We start from the raw sequence: 4,699 nt of genomic DNA, 5'->3' as shown, positions 1-4,699 counted from the left end.
CTCAGCTTATAATATATGTTTGTCAAAATAAATTTAAAATCGCTATTGATCTCAATAGAAATTCTTTTACCATATCTAACGTGCAAATATTCATCTCCAGTAATACTATACAAAAATTTACCTGTAATCTACTAACTTTTTTAAACAAATTAATATTGAAAGCATTAGTCAGCTTATTCAACAAGGGCTGCATTTATATAGAAAAAAATTTATTAAAATTAAAAAAATATGTGCTATAAATGGATGTCAGTGATAGCAAAAACAATATTATTCAGGGTATTGAGTTGTCTATATTGCATATATTGCTTTAAACAAGAACAAAACTATTGAAATTAAAAAGACAAAATATTTGCAACAATAAATTACTTCAAAAATTGAAATAGAAAAGGTTTCTTATTAGTGTAAAGTATGGAAAGTGCTCAAAAAATAAATAAAAACTTAGGAATAACGAAAAGAAGTCATTATGTGAAATATGAATAATGGTGTAATAATTATAAATACTAGATAAAGAAGAAAGGAAGCATTAATTAATAAGGTCTGGTGTATTGAAAGATATTTTTCATATTTCTTCCTTTCTGATTCCGATTTTAATATTTTTCATTAATCTACAAATTATGAATTAAAGAAGAAATCTAGAGAAGAGATAGATTCAGGAAACAAGAATACAATAAAATTGGTTATAGCATTTCTATAGTTGTTTTAAAGGAATTCCTAGTGCAACTTTTATTTTCACATTTGAAGACATGGAAAACTTATTTTAATTTTAATATCGATACAGCACTGTATCATAATTTTGTAGAATAGAACTCCTTCCTTGATTTCTTGTTGATTGTATATTTTGTGCTGACATCTCTGGTCATCTAGTCATACTCTAATTCTTTGTTTTCTTTCACTTCTTTCTCAGTTAATCCGATCAGAGATTTGCCATTCATCTAATGAACATTTTTTATACTTTAATGTAAAGCCCTTTATTTTTCTCAAAATAGTAATTCTTGGGTCCAGTCGATACCCAGTTTGTAATAAACTTATTTTGTAACGCAATAGTTCATTCATCCACCACACAACCTGTTTCCACAGTATTTTACCATCATGAATATGTACTATACTGTATGTATCAAAGCATATAGGGTGGTCCACTGAAAAGTTTCAGCACAAATATCTCTGATACAACAATATATACTGAAAACGACTTTCATGGGTATTCGTGTAAGATAGGTCATTATAAACTTAAATACTATGAGACATGCTAAATCATAAATTTCAACACGAACTTAGGTTTCTTTAAATTTATACCCAACATTATTTCTTATGCAATCACTAACATGAAAAATCACAATAGGAATGGCAGTGGTTGCATTGCAGTGCATAAATTACATCCTGAAAAATTCCATGACAAAGTTTACACTTGAAGTAAACAAAATGCCTCGGTATTGCATATCTTGAGATTCAGTGTGATCCCCATATATCACTGTTTATGGTAGCAAATCTTACTATTACGTTTGGCCCTCATGACAACAGTGAGACTTAGATTAGGTACATCAAACACATCAGCACTGTGAGCAATGTGTGTTTCATTTATTTCAAGTTTCAACTTCGCTTTGGAAGTTTTCACAATGTATTGCATTGCAACGAAGACTATTCTCTTTATGATTTTTTATGTTACTGATTTGTGGTGAAACTAATACTGGATAACGGTTTTAAATATCTCATAGTATTTATTTTTATGTGCCACTGTCTTAATTTCACACTAGTGAAAGCAGTTTCTCAGTAACATTATTTTTGTGAAGATATTTGTTCAGAACCATTTAAATGGGCCACCCTGTATAACCGAATCTCTTAGCTTACCTAACACATCATACAACCTAAGTCTTGCATTTGGCCCAGTGAATGCCACTATAAAAGTATTTGTAGAAGTATCATTTTCCACCAAATAATCCTTGAAATGGTACTTCATCTGTAAAATATTCTCATTAATGATACATATTATGTAACTGATCATATAATAGTATCCAATAAAATCGTTGTAAATCCCTAACAAGCTTTGTTTTGCTCACTTTTGTGCTTGTCAAAATTTTCCCCATAATGAATACAGACATGTCTTAGCAAAAGCTTACCTTCTTGGAATTTGCTTTATCTCATCATAATCCAATTCTGCATCAATTTTGTCTTTTACTGTTCTGATGTATAGCTTCTTGAATTCAAAATCATGGAGACAGACTTATAATTTTATGTTCCCACAGTCTTTTACATAGTTTTTCAACAACATGATGCTTTTATTTCTAAAATCACACATTTCAGAGATATTTAAAATTTATATCATTTTTTCCAGAGTTTTCTTCACTTCATCAATTGTCCAAGTACCAATGAAACTCCTTTTGTCACCCCTGTGATTACATTTATTTTTTGACACATTTTACAACTGGGGGACCCGTTTCAGCTGCATGCACACCTTGGTAGTTCAAGCCCGTTGGCTCTTAGCAGCCTGTAGTATGTGTTCCTGTCCTGCTGCTTCAATGGACTTGTGCTGCCACTGTCACAACTACCTCATCATCTGCCACGTCCACACACTGAATGCTGGATGACTATCTTCTCTAACAGAGAACATCCTGTACAGGTCGAAACAGGTAACAACACGATGGATGTATGTTGTTGGTATTAAGTGGTTCTCCTATGCTGTTTCTCTGACGTCTTATACAGCTTTTAACATCCACACATTCACCATTCCAGTGCACTACTCACCTTCAGTGGTGGTTTCTGGCAACAGTGTTGTTACAACTGACCTTCCAATACAGAAAGTATTATTACTTAGTTCGATTACTTGTATCAGTATTCTTACGTTCAAATATATCTGACTTACGTATGTTTGCTAAAAATATTCCAGATTTTTGTGGTTCTGTTTCAAGACCAGTGTTTCATGTGAAGATTATCTTATCAAAATATTTAATACTTCATATGTACTAGCTGCACGTTAAAATACTCTGATAACTATTCTATGAAAACCTTTTATAATTGATACTAAGATTAATATAATCACGCTCTAGTTACTTAGGAAAAGTTTGGGTTTATGACTTTACAACCATTACCTCTTTATATTGGTTAAGATATGTAAGAATACTAAGATAGCTGCATACATTCGATCTCCGACACTTTTGACCAATTTCACGGTAGAGGTGGTTAACCACAAAACGATATATAAGCTACAGTAGTTCCAAGACAATTTATATTCTGCAATCTATGCATTTCAACTTCCTATTTCAAACTATTTGTCTGTCTATGGTACTTATGCCGATCAGTGCGGTATGACATTAACAGAACTGTCAAACTAAATAATTTTCCATAAGCTTAATGTTCTCTTTTATAGCTCTAAAAATAATCTACAAGTGATGGCATCTAATTGTGTGATAAGCAATCTGCGAATATTAACAATGTGAGCACTAATATCAAATTCTTATTCTGATGAAATTTCACATGGTTATAAGATGACCTACACTATTAAACTTTCTTTCCTAATAACCATCAATCATATCACTAGCTTAGTATGTAATGAAAAACCATTCAGTTCTCTCTAGATAATCATGTAATTGAACAGTTCTTAGTGAATGTTAAAAAGAGTGTCGTAGTGTTTTTTAACCTATCAGTTACCGTCTTATCGTCTCATTCAGTTGTGAAAATTTAAAGCGACTCCAACATTACCTTTTGTTGTAAACTGCTTTTCACTAACCAAAGATATACATATATCAGAGTCAGAAATAGCATACACTCTGCAGTATTTTGGTTTGTGTGTTATTAAAAAATTTATTTCTCCTTTATTTATTAAAGTTTATTTTTTCTTTTCAGTTCTCCACATACTTATTAATATTAATAGCATATAATCAAATTAACTGTTTTTTCACAGAAATTATTACTTTTGAAAGATTCTCGGTTAAATACTTCCTGTACAAACTTGGATATTCTCTCAGTCTACTGGGTAATTTGCGTGATACTCCTAGCAGTACTCAGAAAAAGTAATAAATTGCTCTTAATTTTTTTGTACTATAGTTTTCCGACCCCAACGACAAGGTTGACTTTAAATGGGGGAATTATATGTCGGAAATCGAATTGTAATGTTGACAAAAGTGAGCCATTATTACTTAATTTTGAAAACTGTGCTGTAGGGCCAATGTACCTCAAATCCTATTAACAATTTGACCTAATAACCAAAAAGATCTAGTGCCACTGCTACTTTCGTCTTACAACGATGAGCCAGAACATTATGATCACCTGCCTAATAGCCAGCATGGCATGGAAGCTATGAGGCCTTCGTAGGTCACTGGATGGAGCTGGCACCATATCTGCATACGCAAGTACCTAGTTCCCGTAAATTCCGGGGTGGGGCGCGTTGAACTCTGACGCCACGTTCAATCACACACCAGATGTGTTCGATTGGGTTTAGATTTGGCAAGTTTGGAGGACAGTACATCGCTTGGAACTCGCCACTGTGTTCCTCCAACCATTCCACACACTCCTGGTCTTGACATGGCGCATTATACTGTTGAAAAGTGCCACTACCGTCGGTAAACATGATTGTTATGAAGGGGTTACGTGGTCTGCAACCAGTGTACGATACGCCTTGGCCGTCATGGTGCCTTGCAGGAGCTCCACTGGACCTATGGATGCCCACGTGAATATCCACCAGAGCATCATGGACCCGCCGCCAGCT

Source organism: Schistocerca nitens, chromosome 5, assembly GCF_023898315.1.
Source record: "Schistocerca nitens isolate TAMUIC-IGC-003100 chromosome 5, iqSchNite1.1, whole genome shotgun sequence".
Classification (NCBI taxonomy): domain Eukaryota; kingdom Metazoa; phylum Arthropoda; class Insecta; order Orthoptera; family Acrididae; genus Schistocerca; species Schistocerca nitens.
Note: the sequence above shows the minus strand (reverse complement) of the source record.